Genomic DNA, 22,204 nt, shown 5'->3' with positions numbered 1-22,204 from the left:
TCTCCCCAATTCGTTTCAGAACCTCTTCATCAATTATTCGTATTACCACTATTCAGTAGCACCGCATTTCAAAAACTACTATTCTCTTCTTAATGACTTACTAGCGGAGTATCCAGCTTTGCCCGGGTATGTATTTATTCGAATCATCCATCAGCCTATTTCTTCCTTCTCCTCTTACTATCTCTTCGTCCCCCTCTCTCTGTCAATCTCCTCCACCGTCCTCTCAGTCCATCTCCTCCATTCCCCACTCCGATGCGTCCTCTCCTCCCCCCTCTCTGTGCACGTCTCCTCCTTCACCCTCCCTCTCTGCCCGTCTCCTCCTCTCTCCTATCTGTATCTGTCTCCTTCTCTTGCATTTTTGCCCATTCCCCCCCCCCCTCCCCATCACTGTCTTCTGCTCCCCCTATCTGCGTCCATCTTTTCCTTCCCCTTCACTATGTCGTCTTCTCCCCTGCCCTCTCCACGTTATCATTCCACGCCCCCAATAGGACGCTGATGGTTCTTACCTCCCCACAGTATTTTTTTTCAGGTAGTAACTAACACGTGTAAAGTCTGCTTGAAATCGACCCAGGGGTCTAGGAGCAGCTCCTTATTCATGGCTTTTCCCACATACGCACAACATATACATTTCACATATATTTTACGTACACTATGTTATCAAAAGTATCCGGACACCTGGCTGAAAATGACTTACAAGTTCGTGGCGCCCTCCATCGGCAATGCGTGAATTCAATACCGTGATGGCCCACCCTCAGCCTTGATAACACCTTCGACTCTCGTAGGCATACGATCAATCAGGTGCTTGAAGATTTCTTGGGGAATGACAGGTCATTATTCACGGAGTGCCGCACTGAGGAGAGGTATCGATGTCAGTCGGTGAGGCCTGTCATGAAGTCGGCGTTCCAAAACATCCTAAAGGTGTTCTATAGGCTTCAGGTCAGGATTCTACGCAGGCCAGTTCATTACAGGGATGTTATTGTCGTGTATCCACTCCACCACAGGCCGTGCATTATGGACAGGTGTTCGATCGTGATGAAAGATGCAATCGCCATCCCCGAATGGTTCTTCAACAGTGGGAAGCAACAAGGTACTTAAAACACCAATGTAGGCCTGTGCTGTGATAGTGCCACGCAAAACAACAAGGGGTGCAAGCCCCCTCCATGAAAAACACGACCACACCGTAACACCACCACCTCCGAATTTTACTGTTGACACTACACGCGCTAGCAGATGACGTTCACCAGGCATTCCCGTATCCACACCCTGCCATCGGATCGCCAAACTGTGTACCGTGATTCGTCACTCCACACGCCGTTTTTCCACTGTTCAATCGTCCAATGTTTACTCTTCTTACACTAAGCAATGCGTCGTTTGGTTTTTACCGGCGTGATGTGTGGCTTATGAGCAGCCGCTCGACCATGAAATCCAAGTTTTGTCACCCCCCGCCCAACTGTCACAGTACTCGCAGTGGATCATGATGCAGTTTGGAATTCCTGTGTGATGGCCTGGATAGATGTCTGCCTATTGCACATTACGAGCCTCTTCAACAGTCGGCGGTCTCTTTCAGTCAACAGACAAGATAGGTATGTACGCTTTTGTGCTGTACGTGTCCCTTGACGTTTCTACTTCACTATCACATCGGAAACAGTGGACCCAGGGATGTTTAGGGGTGTGGAAATCTCGCGTACAGACGTAAGACAAGTGACACCCAATCACCTGACCACGTTCGAAGTCCGTGAGTTCCGCGGAGCGCCCCATTCTGCTCTCTCACGATATCTAATGACTACTGAGGTCGCTGATACGGAGTACCTGGCAGTAGGTGGCAGTACAATGCACCTAGTATGAAAAACGTATATTTGGGGATGTGTGGATACTTTTGATCACATAGTGTATTAAACTAATGAAGAAAAATTGCAGCGACATAAACAGAAGTTGGTAGCAGTTTTTCTACATCTGTAAGACGCTGTCTGTTCAAATTTCGCACCAGTCGCATGAGAGTGGCTTTAGGAGCGCCACTATGAGGATGCAAATCAGGTTTGCTTTAAATACATGCTGTAACGGTTATGAACGCTACGTATCTGAGACGACAAAGACGCCATTATCTACAGCTCACTAACTTTGAACAAGGTCGTGTAATACGGCTATGAGAAGTAGGGTGTTCCTTCAGTGATACTGCAGAAAGACTTCGTAGGAATGTAGAAAAAAGACTTGGTAGGAATGTAGCAACTGTACGTGACTGTTGGCAGCGGTGGTCGCGAGAATGTAGAGTCGCAAGAAGACCGGGTCTCGGACTGTCACGTGACACTACCGAGCGGGAAGACCACCGTGTTCGGTATACGTCTCTGGTGCAGTGTACCGTACCTGCAGTAGCAATATGAGCTGAAGTTGGCACCGCCGTGACACAAACTGTTACAAATCGGCTACTTCAAGGACAGCCTCGAACCAGATGCCCTGTGGCGTGCATTTCAGCAACGCCAAACCACCTCAATGTGCGTCTTCAGAGAGCACTGAAGGGCAGGGTGGAGGTCTGCTGTTTTCTCTGATGAAAGCTGGTTCTGCCTCGATGACAGCGGTGGCCATGAGTTGGTTAGGAGGACGCCAGTTGAGAGCATGCGACCATCCTGTCTGTGTGCTGGACACACTGCAACTATACCTGGAGTTATGTTCAGGAGTGCGATTTCGTATGCCAGAACTCTCATTATTATCCTACAGATTCTGACTGCAAAATTGTACGTCAATCTGGTGATTCGACCTGTTGTGCTACCATTGATATTCGACCGAGCGAGGTGGCGCAGTGGTTAGACACTGGACTCGCATTCGGGAGGACGATGGTTCAATCCCGCGTCCGGCCATCCTGATTTAGGTTTTCCGTGATTTCCCTAAATCGCTCCAGGCAAATTCCGGGATGGTTCCTTTCAAAGGGCACGGCCGACTTCCTTCCCCGTCCTTCTCTAACCCGATGAGACTGATGACCTCGCTGTCTGGTCTCCTTCCCCAAAACAACCAACCAACCAACCAACAAACCATTGATATTCCAGGGGGTGTTTACCAACAAGATACCGCTTGCCCACATACAGCTGTTGTAACACAACATACTCAACAAAGTATCGACATATTTCTTTGGCCTGCTTGATCGCCTTACCCGTCTCCAATCCAGCGCTTATGGACATCATCGGACGACAACTCCAACGTCATCCACAACCAGTTAACCATTCCTGTATTGACCGACCAAGTCAACAGGCGTGGAACTCCATCCCACAAACTGACATCCAGCATTTGTACGAGTATAACACATTTAAAGTACGTTTGCATGCTTACATTCAACATGCTGGCTGATGCATCTGTTATTAATGTACCAGCATGTCACATTTGCAATGGCTTAACTCGCGCTTTCATTAACCCGTGATGCTGCAATTTTAATCACTTAACTATGTTACCTAGTCAAATTTTGTTACCCCACGTTAATTATTTTTCGGTCTTGAGATTTCTTTCAGTCATTGTGTTTGTACAAATAATTCACATCTCTAGTAAATTTCGTCGTGCAGTTTTATTTTCACGTATCTCTTAAACTATGTGCCACACATTGATATAATTAAGTAAGTACATCCAGTGGTATAGCTGGCTTCCGTCTGCGAAATGTGTTGCGAATGGAGTTAGTAGTAAAGAAGTAATAAGTTAAAAGGTCACACCTGTTGCGACTGCATGAACAGTGAAAATGTAGTAAGCAATAAACTTCTCTCATCATTCTGTGTCAGATGTCAGCGAGAAAGACTATCGAAAAGGTTTGAAATTATGTGTAAAATTGCTTGCAAGACACTAAGTGCTCTCAAATACTGGATCAATGCAGTCCGGCTATTCGCCCGTCGTGTGAGCTAGGCTACTTTTCCACGCCTGCTTCGGTCACTTTGAGAGGTTGGTGATTCTTATACCTTAATGTCTTTCCAGACATTAAGTAATATGTGTACCAAGTTTGATTTAAATCGAGCCAATGGTTTAGGAGGAGATGGGGATCGTACATACACAAACACACATAAACTTCTGTGATATGTATGGATGTATGGAGTTGTAGTTGACGTCCAAATTGCTTGCACTACCCTATGCTCCAAACACATCCAGATAAGACTCCCGGATACCAAAATTTGTATCAGATTTTATTAGATTTTTTTCCCCCCAAGACGGTTTTCTTGCTATTGCAAGTCTACATTTTATATTCTCTCTACAACTGCATTCTCACTTATATTGCTCATTTCTTAATGTAATTATATCAGAACAAGCAGAAACGGAGCTCGAGGAGATGCTATGTAAGAGATGAATAACGCCTGGGATAGGTTACAACCCTTTCTCACTTCCTTCTCAGCTGCTGCTTCCCTTTTATGTCTTTCGACACTGTTGAAAGCTTACCGATAGATGGAGAATCCAATAAGTTCGACTCAAGGTGTCAATGCGCTGGATGAGCCTCCCACATTGATTACCCTTGCCAGAACTAAAACGTCTACAAAATAATACGATGCTGCCATAGAGCTTTTTTTGTTTCAGTGATAACCATAGATAATTTATTTTGTCTCTTGGCTGAACATTGACAGACATTCATTAAATTAGGCTGAAAATTAGACGTTTTGGACAACACAGTTAAATCACTGGAATAGTCATCATTCCTGTCTAGTTAGACTTTTTCATAGACTAGACTACCGCAGTTTAGGTAATCCAGTGTGCTCGGAGACCAAGAACAACGTATGACATCTCACATGACTGACACTTAGAATGTAGCGGTCGTGCAATGCTTCCGTTGGTGCACCAACAGGGTGTATAGGCGGACAAGGATTAAGACTTCGCGGATTTTTCCCGGATTACCCGGTTAAAAATACACTTTCTACCGGATGAAAATACAATTTTTCCCTGTTAAGTGACAGTATAATGTCCCTCGGAACTGTATAACTATCAATTCCTTGAAGCGTTAAGGTTTTATGCACCGGCTTGAACTTCCCGGTACATTAGTAAACGACCGCGAGCGGAAAAAAGGAAAGATATTTGATGTACAGCAACAAGTACGCTGCGTATTTTCATATTACAGAAGTATACATTCGAATTCCACCAAAAACAGCACGTTAGTATCCGAAACGGAGAAATCGAGATTAGGATGTGCTTTTGTAAGCCAGTCATAGCTTGTGTCACGTGATCTCATTAGTCAATGAAAGCAGATATTCAGAGCATAGAACACGTGATGTTGTTAGTCAACAGCAACATCACTGCTAAGTAGCGCGAACACGCAAGTGGGAAAAATTAAAAAACTAAACTCCGTCTGAACAAGCTTTGGAAGGCCCAACGGTACCGACTACCGCCATGTCATCCTCAGCCCACAGGCGTCACCGAATGCGGATATGGAGGAGCATGTGGTCAGCACACCGCTCTCCCGGCCATATGTCAGTTTACGAGACCGGAGCCGCTACTTCTCAATGAAGTAGCTCCTCAGTTTCCCTCACAAGGGCTGAGTGCACCCCGCTTGCCAACAGCGCTCGGCAGACCAGATGGTCACTCATCCAAGTGCTAGCCCAGCCCGACAGTGCTTAACTTCGGTGATCTGACGGGAACCGGTGTTACCACTGTGGCACGGCCGGTGTCGGTAAAAGTTTATGGTTTAAATTAATATACAAGTGTGGCTATAAGAAAAGCTTCGCTTTCGCATATAATACTGGTCTCTAAGATCAAGTCACCAGAAAAGCTAAGCTTTCACGGATAAATTATTATTATTATTTTTTTTTTTTTTTTTACATTTGTTCCACTTTAAGATACATCACACAAATGAGCCAGTGAAATCTTAAATAATGACATAAATATCTGATCGCCTGGGCTCGAAATTCTTCTAAGTGGCTGATCCTCAAAGTGTTAAGTTTCAAATGAGTGTCAAACACTTTGTGATTTAAGAAATTCTTCGCACTTTCTCATACGCAACGTAATTCATCTTGCGTAAAAGGAAATTCACATGGAAAGTGACGCTTTTCAAATCACCATTTGCAATATTTTCCCTCGAGCTATTAGCAACAGGTTCGTTTCAGCGGTTGCCATGACCGCCAGAAAACAGTCGTTACTGCGCGTGTGCAGCTACGATGACGTAGGAAGCCTGTACGTTCGTACGTTTAAAGCATTAAGAGATCTTACATTACGTCATAAAAGAAACACGACACCACATGATACTCCAAGATCATCAGAATTTCGTAAACCGTACTAAAATACACAATTCCACTTAAAGTGCACATTCGTATATCCAGATCCACAATGAAGTAGGCCCCAACCTGATATTAAGATTTTTAGTGTGGTTTTCTAGATGTAATTTTTCTTGGAGTACCGTGTACTGCATAATATCATGTTTGGTTCTTTATTACGGAAAAATGTCATCCGTTCCAGAAGATGAAAACGTGTGCTTGAAATCTAGGAAACAGCTGAAACTGGCCAATAATCTGGAATAAATTGACTGCCTCAGCGGAAAGATTAGTAACAGCCAAATTTCATTAGCAATCCGACGAAAATCATTGATCTGCAAGGCGATCAATGCTTGATTGTCAAAAACCCGTAAATAAAATAAAACAAAAAACTGAAATTAATAATTTTAGTCTTTCATAATAATTATGTGAATGTATTTTAGTTCAATTGATGGCTCCCGCCCACAGAAATCCATTTTGTTTTTATTTGACGTGAGAGCTGTAAATAAAGAGGAAACAGCAAAATCACGAAATGTAAACTCGGCGTGCCAGAAAAATTTTAGCGGGTAGCATATGGCTGCTTGCTGCAGCCGATACAGCCGACACCCAAGCTTCAAACAGCCAGAAGCGGGAGAATGTGCTGTTCATACGTGACTCAACTGTGCTTTCGCGTGAGCACGCTGGCAACTGCTGTAACGAAGGTAAGTAAACAGTTGTGATGTCACGCTCATCGCAAGCAGTTTGTTGTTATGAAGTACTGCATAGTCTTCCGTCCTAATGCCTTTAACACATTTTCCTGTTGGCAGACGCATGCATGTGCAGTGTGTTTTGTTGTAAATGGCGCATTTCTTTTGCAACTAACGTTTCACTTTTTTTTTTTGCTCTCGTTTATGTTCTATTGCTGCAGTATTATTCTGCAGTAGCGTGATACATTAATATTCTCTGTTAGACTATCAGTTCTTCGGAGTCAAAATTACGAAAATTTAAATGAAAACTAAAACACTGAAAAATTCCCGCAATTCTAATAAATTCCCGTGTTTTCCTCGGTTTTCTCCGGGATTAAAAAATCCCCCGGTTTTTCCGTAAGTCCTGGTTGCCCGTGTCGTATACACCCTGACCAAGTTTACACACAGTTAGTGCCTTATCAACAGTTCACATTGCCCTGTTTCAGTATAAAGAGGCACTCTTTTGCAGCAAACAGGTAAGCAACCACGCTTCGTTCGTCAAAGAATGTAACGTGCGCAAAAGCGTCCGTATACTCATTCGCAATGACTCCACCACGCTAGCTCAAAAAATTACTCGCTACTGACATCAGGTACAGAATTTACTAGTAGATGCGCGACTTGCTTGTGAGCATATTGTCAGAGGGAAATACTCCTGATGAAATTACGACTCTTGCTTGTCAGATTTTAACAAATTATCCAACCATTTTCGTCTAGAGACAAATATTACTTTTTAAGAGGCATGGAACGTCATATGATTGAAGTTCTCTTACGAACAAACATTATACTATTGTACAATCATACATAATAGGAACATAAAACAGACGGATTTTGGAATTTCAGCGTTCTTTCTTATTTTCTCTGAGAGCAATCGCGAGTTGCGCTTAATTCCGACAATGATGTTTTTCTAAAGTCATCGATCAAGTAATGAATTTTGATTTTCAATGTAGGATATAATTTCTTTTATAGCAGGCTAATGGTAATGGACATCTAGCTACGTACTGACACGCACTGCTAATATAATAACTGCTCTCCTTTAGTGAACTTTCTGGTCAACTTGTGGAAACAACTAATTGTACATGTCACTTGATTACATGCTAGTGTCCAGTGACAGTAACTATTGGGTAAAAAGTTCGGATCGCCGGCAGTGGCTGAGAGCAGGTGGCGTCACGTTCTTGTCACGGAACACTGTCAAAATATTGTTTTTTCTTTAACATCAGGAGCTTCGTAGTGGATTTTACCAAAGGACTGTATACTCGTAGGAGTACCACTTTCCGACGAAACCATGTTGCCGTGTCTACCACTGAGCCACCCAACGTACTGACTTTTTGTGTCACCAGCCACGATGTGGAAAATGCGAATGTTTAGGTGTTATTGTTTGTGTTTCGTGATCATCTGCTAACTTAGAGTGCAATGTTGCCGGGGTACACCTGTGGTTAATCTACGGCTAGCTGCCTAATTGTGAAGCGACAGCTCCCAAAAGTATTTTATTCCAAAGCTCGACAGGATCTGGCAGACTTCTCGCCACGGCGCCTTCCTCAATGAACTGCACCATTTATGGTACTTTCCATTCAGGCATTTTTGAGGGCCCAAAAAAGTCTCATTTTTAACGGCTAATTTCAAAAGCATGTACGTCTTTTCTTTTGAGAAATCGAAACGATGATTATATCAGAAGTGGTGATGTCGACTTTCGCATCTATTTTAACTGTTCGAGCAATTACTGCATCAGGTACGGCGATGATCTCTACAGGTAGTGGAGCGTATCAGTATTTTACTTTTAAGTATGCCTTACATTCTTAAGTGTCGGTTTGGAGAGTGGCTTATTATGAATGAATTACCGAGTTCACTTCATTAAGTTTATTGCACAATCCTGCGCTAATATATCAAACCTTAGCATCATCCTATTGTGTTATAAGTTTTTCATTTGTTGCCTATGTTCTAGCCTGAGGAGGGAATAAGCGGTAACTGTAGGCGCACGTCTCCCCCACAGACGTAACACTTGGAATCGGGAAAGTGCTGAAGAATCATTCCGACAGATGTTATTGACCTTAGCCATTACCACTAACCTTGGATCTTGATACCAGCAGTCTTGGCCACGCAGGTAAACACTTGGCCACTGCTGAAAAGACCATCCTGGACACTGGAGCCGGTGCGTCAGCTCTGGACTGCTCTGTAATATTCAAAGCCGTTGTATAAGTACGACAGAGTGTTTTCCAGATATCTGTGACAGGTGACGCGGTTTGTACGTACGCGGAAGGGAAGTGAAACTGCTGCAACGGGAAGCACCGTCTCGCCCGAGGGCAGGTGTCCCACTTAGCGGGGTGGTACTCTCCTTAGTGCGCTCGTTTGGTACGTACGTTTTTCCTGTCATTCTACAAACTGCACTCTACGCCGTGTCAGTGGAGCCAGAATGAAACGATAAGAAATGCTCACTGAACTCCTGGAGCGAGAAAGTTCATTGCTGCGTGTCATGTATCGCAAGATGGGGGCGGGGAGGGTGGGGTTTGCGGTCTACGGATGCCGATGCTGAGTAAGTTTTTAAGGAGATCAAAGAGCTACGCTCATCAGTCTCTTAATCACCCCCCCTCCCTCCCCCTACAGGACAGAACGCTGTCCAATCTGTCTGTGTATACAGTAAATCTTGTGTGCAAGGGTGAGAAAATGATTGCCTAGTGTGAGTATGAGGCGGGACCCGGGAACTAGCACGGTATTCAGCTAGTGGGTTGTGGGAACCGCCTAAAAATCACACTCGGACTTGCCGGCACCCCCACCCCTTATCTTTCATCCGCCGGCATACCTCTCCCTCCCGCCATCGATCACGTTAACAGGTGTGGCTACCCAGACGGGAGCGGCCTAAGGAGAATGCCGTATTTCTGAGTTCATACGTTTCTAAATAGTGAAAAGAGGAAGCGAGATAAAAGTGTTTCGCACTGTAGACTTCTTAGGTACTAGAGATCAATTCAGCCAGAAGCGTAAACAAGGAAGGAAGATTAGGGTTTAACGTCGCGTTGACAAAGTGCTCATTAGAGGCGGAGCACAAGCTCGGACTTATTCAAGGACGGCGAAAGAAATCAGCTGCGCCCTTTCAAAGGAACCATCTCAGCACTTGCCTGGAATGATTTTGGAAAAATTCGTGGGAAACCTGAATCTGAATGACCGACTACCAGACACGATTTGAATTGTCGTCTTCCCGAATGCTAGTCCAGCGTGCTAGCCACTGCGCCACCTCGCTCGGTGATTGTGAACAAGGGCGGATCTAAAAAAATAAAAAAAAGAAAAAAAGAAAAAAAACGCATGTGTTTTTACATATCAAGTTCCAAATTTCTCGCCGGCCGGTGTGGCCGAGCGGTTCTAGGCGCGTCAGTCTGGAACCGCGAGACCGCTACGGTCCCAGGTTCGAATCCTGCCTCGGGCATGGATGTGTGTGATCTCCTTAGGTTAGTTACGTTTAAGTAGTTCTAAGTTCTAGGAGACTGATGACCTCAGATGTTAAGTCCCATAGTGCCCAGAGCCATTTAAACCAAATTTCTCACCCAAATAAGAATTTCGAAAATGACAAGAAATTCTATGAATTACAAGGTCATATTCCTCGGCTGATTGTACCTGCTGTCAACATTAAGTTCATAAGACCACAGCAGGCAGAACCTGCCAACCACAGAAAGTCGAATAAGGGAAGACAGAAAGGGCAAGACTTTCCACTACGGAGCGAAAATGACGGAAGTGCTGACTTCTCGAATGTAGGCGGAAACGACTGAAAGAAACACCATTCGCCTTATTTACATGCTCACATACCTGGTTTACAATTTTAGTCCTTAGTTAAAGTCTGATAATAATGTGTGTAATCTTCTATTTTATGTAACCTATGACGTTTCCAGGGTTATGAGACACTGTTACTGTAACAGCTTATAATTATATGCATGACATACGCAGTTCATAAATTTTAGGTGTTGGCGGAAGAAAGCGCTAACCTTAGGTTTAATAAAGATTTGTCTGGTCACCTTATCCGTCGTATACACGAATGCACCACACGCTTGTAAGAAGTAATTCGCCATGTAACCGCTAGAAAGAACTGTCATGTAGGTAAACTGTATTTATATCCTTTTCTTGGTATTTGTCGAAACATAATACACAACAACTCAAAATCCGATAATGTGCATCAGTCCGTTTTCCGCCGACCGCTTCACTTTCCAAATCCTACATTTGTTACTATTGTAATTTATTGAATGTTATACTGAAGAGATTTACTAAGCACAGATGTGAACACGACTTCCTCGCCCCCCCCCCCCCCCTACACACACACACACACACACACACACACACACACACACACACACACACACACACACACACACACACACACACACACACACACAGAGAGAGAGAGGCGAGGGCGCGCGGGAGAATGACTGCTCATAAACCTCGGTGTGCGCTGTGATTACCTTAACATTATGTTTGCTGTCCTCACCGAATCGACAGGTGAGGGTTTTACCACATTTACAGACTGCTCTCTTAAGAAATATATTAATAATACGCTGTTGACTGTTTTTCCATCTTTGATGTTCCCCGCAGGCCGAGAAGAAACGCTAGTTCGCGGAGGTTTCAGTTTGTTCAATAGTCTAAAAACCACTGTGAATCGCATTGTGGCACTTACTAGAGCTGCTTCCCGTAACATCCACGTATCGAGGGCGGGAAGAGTGATTGCTCTTTACGAACTGCGCTTGGATTACTCTTGTCTACGCGATCCATACGGGACCGTTCTAGGGGGCTGTATTACACTGAAGCGTCAAAGAAATTGGAATAGGCACGCGTATCCAAATACAGAGGTATTTAAAGAGGCAGAATATGGCGCTGGGGTTGGTGACGTATATATAAGACAACAAGTGTCTGGCTCAGTTGTTAGATCGGTTACCACTGCTACAATGGTAGGTTATTAAGTTTTACACGAGTTTGAACATGGTGTTATAGTCGGCGCAGGAGCGATGGGACGATGCATTTTTGATGTAGCGATGAAGTGCGGATTTTCCCGTTCGACTATTTCAAGAGTGTACCATGAATATCAGGAATCCCGTAAAACATATCTGCTACATCGCTGCGTCCGGAAAAAGATCTTGCAAGAACGGAACCAACGAAGACTGAAGGGAATCGTTCAGCGTGACGTAAGTGCAACGTTTCCGCAAATTGCTGCAGATGCTAGGCCATCAACAAGTGTCAGCGTGCGATCATTCAACAAAACATAATCGATATGGACTTTCGGAGCCGAAGGCCCACTAGTGTACCACTGAAGACTGCACGACACAAAGCTTTGCGACTCGCCTGGGACCGTCAACACGGACATTGGACTGTTAATGACTGGAAACTGGTTGCCTGGTCGGACGAGTCTCGTTTCAAATTGTATTCGGCGGAAGGACGTGTATGGGGTATGGAGGCAGCCTTATGAATCCATGGACCCTGCATTTCAGCAGGGGACTGTTCCAAATGGTAGAGGTTCTGTAATGGTGTGGGGTGTGTGCAGTTGGAGTCATTGGGATCCCTGATACGTCTATAGGACGACTATAGACATTGGCAGGTGACACCGCCGCGCAGGGCAATCGCGCGGTCAAGGGCGCCTTGCCACAGTTCGCTTGTCCTCAGCGTAAGTTAGATTAAGTTAGATTCAGTAGGGTGTAAGTCCAGGGATCGATGACCTTCGCAGTGGACCTTTGGTACCACAAATTTCCAAATTTTTCCAGGTGGCACGTACATAAGCATCCTGTCTGATCACCTAAATAGATTCATGTCCATTGTGCATTCCAACGGACTTCGGCAATTCCAGCAGGACAATCCGACACCCCACACGTCCAGAATTGCTACAGAGAGGCTCTAGGAACACCCTTCTGAGTTTAAACACTTCCGCTGGCCACCAAACTCCCCAGACATGAACATTATTGAGGATATCTGGCATGCCTTGCAACGTGCTATTCGGAAGTGATCTCCATCCCCTCGTACTCTTACGGATTTATGGACGGCCCTGTCGGATTCATTGTGTCGGTTCCCTCCAGCACTACCTAGGTATTAGTCGAGTCCATGCCACATCGTGCTGCTGCATTTATGCGTGCTCGCGGGTGCCCTACACGATTTTAGGCAGGTGTACTAGTTTTTTTGGCTCTTTAGTGTATATTCTTAGACTCAGCGCTTAAAGCTCATTCTTGAAACAATGTAAGCAGGCTTTCACTGGTAGTTTGCGTCTGTGTTCACTTTAGTTCTTTCAGGGTCTTCATGATGCTTTCCCATGGATCAAACAAATCTGTGAGGATTCGTGTTACCGCCCTTTGTATGCGTTCGATACACGTGTTGGTACTATTTGGAATGGCTGCCGCACTCTCGAGCAATATTGTAGCGTGGGTCGCAAGCGTGTTTTGTAAGCCGTCCCCTTTGTACAGTTATTGCATTTTCCTAACATTCTGCGACAGTACCTAACTAAGTCTGTACCTGCTGTAGCCACAACCGAGGTGAGCCTTGGCGATTAGTCCACAGGCCGGCCGATGTGGCCGTGCGCTTCTAGGCGGTTCAGTCTGAAACCGCCTGACCGTTACCGTCGCAGGTTCGAATCCTGCCTAGGGCATGGATGTGTGTGATGTCCTTACGTTAGTTAGGTTTAAGTAGTTCTACGTTATAGGGGACTGATGACCTCAGATGTTAAATCCCATAGTGCTCAGAGCCATTTGATTATTCCACGTCATGTCCCGATAAACTGTTTTCATGTGATTAAAATAGCTTGCGACTATTGTCACTTTGCCCCGGTTGTGGGGACATGGTGCCGTTGCCAGGTAACATGAATGACGAGCGTACTTTCACTCCCACACCAGTAACAGTTCGGCAAGTAAAGAGCACCGTGGTGCTACCTCGTCAGTACACAGTAGCACCTGTTGGCGCGCGTACGTTTCTCCTGTGGTTCTCAGTTCTAATTATGAAATGCAGTACTTTTTCAAGCGTTGGAGTGTTCTGCGTTAGTCACTGTTGCTGTAAACATGTGTTATGGAGTTAAGAGTTGTTTTTATAACAGCGTGATATGTTTCAGTAAAATGTTTGCAGTAAAAGACATCGGTCGAGAAAACGTTGGAGAGCTTCAGAGGTAACCGAGTGTTGGAAGGGGAATCCCAACCCAAGGGCAAGACTAAATATTTGTGTGGTCTCTGCGCAAGCACAAGAGAGGTAGTCCGATTGTAGGAGTTTGAAATATAGTGGATAGAGCAACCGCTGCACTTATATTTCATACGTCAACAGTGCTGCGAGCTGGAATGGAAAAAGAAAAGGACGAGAGTAAAAACGATGAACCACCGTCAGATTATTCTCTCCTGGAAACACCGGGCAAGGGGAAAACTAACGATAAACGATTAACGAAGACGCACGGATTCCAGCAGGATGCAATACGCCAGTATGTACAGGGGATGGGCAAAAATTTGGGAAAACCGCGACAAATACACGCTTGAAATAAATGCAGATGTTATCCAAGCCTGCAGGTTGCGATGTCGTATTTGACAACGAACGGCACTTTGGAAGTGTCGGTTTTAGTCAGCAGTGTTCTGTGTAGTTGTGAAAGCGTTATGACGTAGTGCCGTGCATTCGAATGAGCGCAAATTCTTGGTGGTCGTATGATGGGTGCTCTCGTAACCAAGTGAGCTGAAGTGTTTGATGTTTTCAAGAGGCACCAGATCGATGATTTGTACCGCACACAGGTACCGCGGAGAGAAACATCATCCGCTAAGTCGCAAGAGGGCCAAAAATGTATTTTGAGTGATTGTGACGAAAAATAATGTGACAACAGCTGCAAAAGTCATTGCAGAACTGAATGTCAGCATCAAAACGACACAAAGGGAACACCAGGAGCAGGTAATTGTAGGGCGTACTGGAATTCCAAAACCATTCGTCAGAGATGCAAATTCTCGTAATAGGAAAACGTGGTGACAAAGCCATAAAACCTGGACTCTTCAGCAATGGAAGAACTGCCACATCGTGGGATTCCATGGGTCCCATGACTACTCTGGAAGGTCGCATTACTGTCTAAGGATTGTGTGACCATTTTGACTGATCAGGTCCGAGCCATGATACAATTGTGACCCTGTGTTCCAAGACTACAGGGCCACTGTTCACACACCTCGCATTATCGATAACTGGGTTTGATAGCAATGGAATGAATTGTTTCGTCCCCCCTGGCCGCTACAGTCACCAGATTTAAGCATTATTAAGCCTTTTTGGTCTACTTTGGAGAGAAGGGCTCGTGATCGCTGTCCATCTCCATCGGCCCCAATAGAACATGACACTATTTTGCAGGAAGAATCGTATAAGATGCTCTTGAAAAACATACAGAACCTGTATTTATGCATCTCGAGATGACTGGAAGATTTTTTTAACGCCAACGGTTTTCCTACATCGTATTAGGCATGGAAATCTATTGTCCTTTTGGTGTTTCCGTATTTTTGTCTGTTTCCGTATATTTGTCCATTCCCCGCACATGGTTACTATCAGTGCAAGGAGTACCTTGTGTTAAAAACGCTTCGTTTTAGCCTAAGATAAGCGGAGTATTTAATGACGCTAAGTCGTCTGCTGAAGAATAACAAGGCCCCTGGCACTGACGGCATTCCTGCACAGTTGCTAAAAAGTGGAGGAGCAACATTAGAGCAGCCTCTGTTTGAACTTATCGCTCTCATGCGGGAACAGGAAAGGATACCAGATAAATGGAATGAAGGAGTATTATGTGCCATACATAAAAAGGGCGACCAAATTGAGTGTAAAAACCACCGTGGTATCACCCTCCTGAACCTGAGGTACAAGGTGTTATCTAATATTATTTTTGATCAGCTACTCCCACAGGTGGATGAATAAATGGGAAAATACCAAAGCGGATTTCGACGAGGGAGGTCAACAATAGACCAGATTTTCAACCTGCGCCAAATGTTGGAGAAAAATGGTTCAAATGGCTCTGAGCACTATGGGACTTAACATCTGAGGTCATCAGTTCCCTAGACTTAGAACTACTTAAACCTAACTAACCTAAGGACAGGCAGGATTCGAACCTGCGATCGTAGCAGCTGCGCAAATTTTGGAGAAAACTGTTGAATATAGAACTGGAACACATCACCTCTTTATTGAGTTTAAGGCTGCATACGACAGCATCAATAGAAGCCATTATTTCACGCCTTACCAGGAGATGGTGATACATGGAAAGCTCGTGAGAGTGGTTAAAATTATGCTGTCTGACGTAAGAAGCTTCGTTCGAGTTCGGGGAAATTACTCAGACCCCCTAGAAATAAAAAATGGACTTCGTCAAGGAGATGCGTTAGCATGCTTCTTATTTAATGCAGCACTCGAGAATATGATCGGGGAAGTAGGCCTACTAGGGACACCGTCTTCTACAAGTCAGTGCAAATTTTAGCATATGCAGATGATGTAGACATCATAGCACAGACTGTACCAGGAATGAAAGAAGCTTTTACAGCCGCAAGTCAAGCAAGTAAAAAGATGGGTCTTATGATAAATGAACATAAAACTAAATACATGGGCTGTGGGAAAGCATATCAACCCAATATGCCTTCAACTTTCAGTGTGAATGGATACACATTTGAAAGAGTTGATAGCTTCAAGTAGCTTGGTTCTACAGTCCCTTGCTTTAACGAATTCTCAACTCAAGTTAAGATTAGGCTGATATCAGAAGGCATATTTCGACTTGAGTAATTTATTCCGGTCAAGACTCCTCACCCGCCCAACAAAATTCACTATCTATAAAACCCTTGTTAGACCAGTTCTCACTTATGCTTCGGAAACATGGCCCTTGACGGAAACCGATGCAAGGTTGCTCGACAGATTTGAGAGGAAAGTTTTGATGAGAATGATTGGCCCTGTGTATGACAGAGAACAATGAAGGAAAAGCTACAATGCAGAACTGTTGAAACGTCCCCTTTGAACTTTTTATACATGACTGTGTTTAAACTGACACACAATATTTTTTAGCACAACGCAATCTGACTTTCAAAAATCCCTACAAAAAAATGGCCCTGACTAACATTAACCTATGCGTTTCACAAATCGCTTACCTCACAAAAATCTTGGTTACTCGAACTACTGCAATACAGAAAGCGCCACTACTGCCAGCTAAATAAAAGATTCAAAGTACTGAAGGCACTAACTACTGATAGGCATAGTTAGCAAATGAAAGATTTTGATAGAGAACAACCAATGTATTTACCTCAATAGTCATAATATATATAGCAGTTCATGACAAATTTCAAAACTCCGCCATCTCTCTCCCCACATCCACCACTGCTGGTGGCTCACCTCCAACTGCGCAACGCTACGCGCTGTTCACATCCAGCTGCCGCTGCCCAACACTACAATGGCGAGTATTACAACAATGCAAAGCAGCCACAGACTGCACACAGCACAGGCAGTGATTTTCATACAGAGGTGGAGTTACCAATAAAAAAACCTAAACAGCCTACTTACATAGCCCCCATGCTCCCCACAAAAAATTTTACAAATTGTTTTGGGCACTGGGCAATACATATTTGTTAAAATTTTTCATAATCGTAGTTACAATAACAAAGAAATCAAATGCACACACTTATTGATACAATGTTGGTCAAAAGCTAAAATTTTCTCACAGTCCATAAAGATAGTTCTGATCATTCATCATAATAGTAATTACAGTTTTTTTTCACAAAGTCTCATTAGTAAAAGAAATTGCACACAGAAGTAGTGGATTTCCATGCAGTCTTGAAGAAGTAATGTTGTCCTTCCAACGGAAAGACAGTGCTGACTCTTGACATGCTGACAGGTAATTGGCCACAACAGAGCAAACCCACAGCAGAGTCAGTCGAAGTTTTGAAGAGTATTGGTAGTTAGGTCATCACAGAGCAGACCCACTGTAGTCCTGGTAGAGATTACGGTACTGGTGGGCCACCAGAGGTGCAGACCCACTGCAGTCCTTGTAGAAATAATGGTACTGGTGAGTCAGCAAAGGTGTAGACCCACTGTAGTCCTTGTAGAAATGGCCAGCAGCCATCTGTTGTGACTGTGCAGGTGCACAATCACCATTGAAGAGTCTTCTGGACAATATAGCAAGTCCATAAACCACCACTTTTGCACTCACAAAGTTTTTGGAATTGTCCTTAGAACCAGCAATGCTGTTATCCAGTCCCTTGCTGAATTATTAACACACGTGCAAACACTAACAGTCCCTACTTCTCACATATTGTCCATATACTATGACCAACAGAAACGTGTGCAGTGAAATGGAACTTACAAGTTACTTAATTTGATGACCTGGTGTCAATTACAATTTTATAACATAAGAATACAATAACAATGGTACAAAATACAACATTAAAAACATAATAATACAGATAACATTTGTAGGAATAGGGGCTTTACAAAAGAATAGAAATAAACATATACATCAGTGTTACAGGAATTATGACATAAGTAAATATATGAAAGATCAGAATAATTTTCGAAACATTAATTTCACACATGGGCATTGAAACAAAACAGAATTAATAATGTCTATAACCATCTTTACACAGAAAATAACATATTATTAATGCAAATTATATTTGAGGATAACAGTATTCCTCATCATAGTGAATGTAGCTTAGTACTAGAAAAATTCTACAACATAAGTCTTATCAGATAAACATATAAATACAGGAAAAACATAAATACCCAAGGGTACACAAACATATAGCGGAATAATACAAGGAAAGGACAGGGTTTGTTTTACTGCAGTATTTTGCAAACAAAACTTTCTTTACTTCTCGGAGATCTCCCATCGTTCTTCATTATTCCCAAAAGTCCTATCTATACCTGCTTTCTGTATTCTATTCATATTTCTTTCAAAATAATTATTTCTCATTGTACAATACTCATTTTGGCCCAAATCTTTTTCATATAACTTCTCAATGCATTCTTTCCCTATTCTTCATAGTCAGTTTCTTATATAGTCTACCCCTCTTAAGCTAACTTAAATCTACTGAGCTCAGATGCTAAACTAAGGGACGAGGCAATGCAGCAGCACGAAACAATTAACATAAACAGCAATGATCAAAATATTCAAATACGCAAAGCAAGCAGCAGTATTACAACTAATATAAGGCAATGAGCAGCAAACAAGAAAAATAAATCAGTAGTAAAATGGCTTAGAAGAGTAACACAAATTAAAATTCAGTAGCACTATGCCTGGCAAACAGCAGCAGCAAAAAAAAAGAAACATATATCTAAACATGACATAGCTCAAGCAGAAAAAATATTACACTAAAAAATGGCCATGTCTAATACCTATGTCACATCTTAACACTAGAGTGATGCATCACAAGAACTTACACTAGCAGATAAGTTACCAAATCGTAAAGAAATTATTTATGCAATTCCTGTGAAGGGAAATGTCTATTTATGTGCCCTCGTTTTCTTGGAAGTAGATCATATATTTCTTATTGACTGGATCTGTAGGCATAAAATAACTACATTAGTACAATTATTAAATTTTATTTTAACCAATGCTGCAGTGCAGCTAGAAACTAGATATTAAACAAAATAGGCAAAGCAAGGTGTGAAACGTCATTCACTAGCCATATGGCATTTCATAAGTAGTAAAAAAATCTCTCATCTAGAAAGACAGTAGTCATAATGAGGTGTGTAGACAAACTATTGCTTGTTATTTCATTAGGCATTTCAGTAAATATCAGAAAGTACGATATGTTTCCAAGTAATTAGCGTGTCGTATTTACGATGCTTTCTACAAAGGAATGTCAGAAGTGAGGTTAATGGCCTTTTTTTTTTTTTACCTAATGGCTTTTTCTGCAGGCAGCTGGCCCAGCTGGGCGCCACAATGCATTACGTCAAGGTCACTTATCTTTCTTACTGAAATATTTACGACAGCAGTTTCCGCTACAGTGGCATTCTCATATAAAAATTTCACAGGTCGAAAATTTGCGTTACAAATGTGTAGAAACAAAATCTTATGAATATAACAGTGTCCAAACAATTTTCGCCGACATTGTGATACATTCACACATCTACACACATTTCATAACTCTTAAAGTACGATTCTTGGTTTCCAACATCCTTTTTCACAAGTCAGAGTCCCTAACCACTACTCATTATTCCTTACCTTATTATACATACACATATTCATCGACACTTCTTCAGTATTTCATCATATGAAATATGTAGCATAATCAAATTCCTCATATATGGTAGCATCATCTTATTGATCATAAACATGCCTCAATAGCACAATACACATCGTCGTCGTAAAAATATCATAACACCTCAGTCAAATCTCAAAAACGTCGTAGCTTTCTGCAATAATTTCAAACCATAAAAAATATTCTCTGCTCATTTCTATAGTGTCATCTACCTCACACGTACCTTAAAAATCAGGATCTCATATCAAATACATCATTCAAAGCTCTCATAGTATCACAATGGTTCCGAAAAAATATGAACAATTCACAAAGTACAGACAAGATACAATTACGTGAGTGTGAAATTATCCAACTGTGTAATTACGTAAACATCTGTCACTGACGTAGTAAAAAAAATGTTTCTTTCTCTGTTAAATGATCAGGTAGCTGTGTAATTTATGTGTTAGAGAAATATGGTACCGATGTGTAAAGTTGTATAAGCAAATACCATATTAGCTAGGGCTCCTTGTGCTTGCCAAACACATGGTACACAAAGTAGGCATGTACCCCCCTGAGGATTAATGTAATTATACCCTCAGGTGTTACAGATTACGGCAATGGAATGAAATTTATCACGGAAAACCCTTGTATCATTGCACTTCAAATATCTTAAAAAAATAAATGTTTTAAGTGCGAAATTAATCACTCAAATACGTGTACTGTAGCGCTAAACTGTGCGTCTTGTCGCAACATAATCTCTGTGGAAGTGTCGTAGTTATCGTCCTCCGAAAGCTAAGTTCTGCAGAAGTCAATGTACTTACCTCATGATAAACAAAAGTGAAATGCTTTGCGTATAGATATCGTAGTTATTATGCTTATTGGCGTGATGAAGAAAGTACTGTGCTGTGACATATTATTGTGCTACGAAAAAGGCAGTCTCATTGTAGCTATACCACAAAAGTTACTACTAAAACATGTTTTACTTTCCAGAATAAAACAGAAAACTGTGCAGATATAAAACAGAAACACTGCAAAAGCAACATTGTAAACGGTCACTCATTAGTAGCGTCGTGATAAAAATCGTGTAGCTGTCACATAAACTAACCACTGTGTCGTCTGATATCTCACAGAAAGTACTTTAAATCCAGAATGTATTTTCAAGTAAACCAAAATGTTGCATTAAAATCTCATTAGCAGTACCAGTATGTGTCCTAAGTATGTAAGCCTGATAGTCGTTACGTAATCGTGTAACTAACAAGCAAGAATGTACAAATAACAACACTGTGTCGTCTGTTCACTATAACAATGCATTCGTAATTTCTGTTGAAATAAGTTCTCTTGGTTCTTGATTGGATATTTAACTTCAAACATTGTTGCATGTTAACAGATTCTCAGTGTGACAAATTGTACTAGTAGCGTGTAGTGAAAAATTTTATGGCAAAGACTAAGTTAAAAAACAGATTATCTCTCAGTAAGCGGTTTTACATGTGAAGTGTGGTGCAATCCTTTACTCTTCATAGTACTCAGAGTTTGAACTTGAATGCAATTATCATGCGGTATACGTCGGTAAAGAATGCTAAAATTTTTCTCAAGGCTAGCGTCTTATGTTATTTTTCTCGGAGCCAGCGGGCGCACGCGGCTGCCTGCTGTGCGAGTCATTGTCTGTCTCTTTGTTGGCGCGCGCCGTTATTGGGATTAGGAGACCTAACTTCTACAAATTCACTCTGACGAGAAGGCCCTGCCCTGTTTGAAGCTCGCCAGTTCTGACGCAATTCAGGTCTGTCGTTACGAATATGTCGTCTGTCGTCATGTCGGTATATTTCATAATTTCTTTCTTGTCGGTCATGTGGTGGAGAATTTCTTCCTGGATCGTAACTGCGCGCTGAACTGTTGCGTCTGAAGTTATTCTGTCTCCCTTGATAATAATTGTTTTGGTACCCATATTGTCTGTTTCTATGGTAATCTCTGTCATATTCATTGCTACGGAAATACGATCTTTCTCTGTAACTATTATTACTCTGCCAGTGGTTGTCATATGGGTGGTGTCTGTTTTGGTCACGATTTGCGTTGTGAGAATAGCCTTGTCGTGCCCAGTTATTGTTTCTGTCGTCACGGAATTGTGACGTAT

At 42.6% G+C, this 22,204-nt stretch overlaps 1 pseudogene; it reads right to left on the bottom strand.

The window, feature by feature from the left end:
* Window positions 1–5,501: 5,501 nt before the first annotated feature.
* LOC126203374 (5S ribosomal RNA) lies at window positions 5,502–5,619 on the bottom strand (annotated as a pseudogene).
* Window positions 5,620–22,204: the final 16,585 nt, after the last annotated feature.

The sequence above is a fragment of the Schistocerca nitens genome, chromosome 1 (assembly GCF_023898315.1).
Source record: "Schistocerca nitens isolate TAMUIC-IGC-003100 chromosome 1, iqSchNite1.1, whole genome shotgun sequence".
NCBI classification, from domain to species: domain Eukaryota; kingdom Metazoa; phylum Arthropoda; class Insecta; order Orthoptera; family Acrididae; genus Schistocerca; species Schistocerca nitens.
This window is presented reverse-complemented; position numbering and strand designations above follow the sequence as displayed.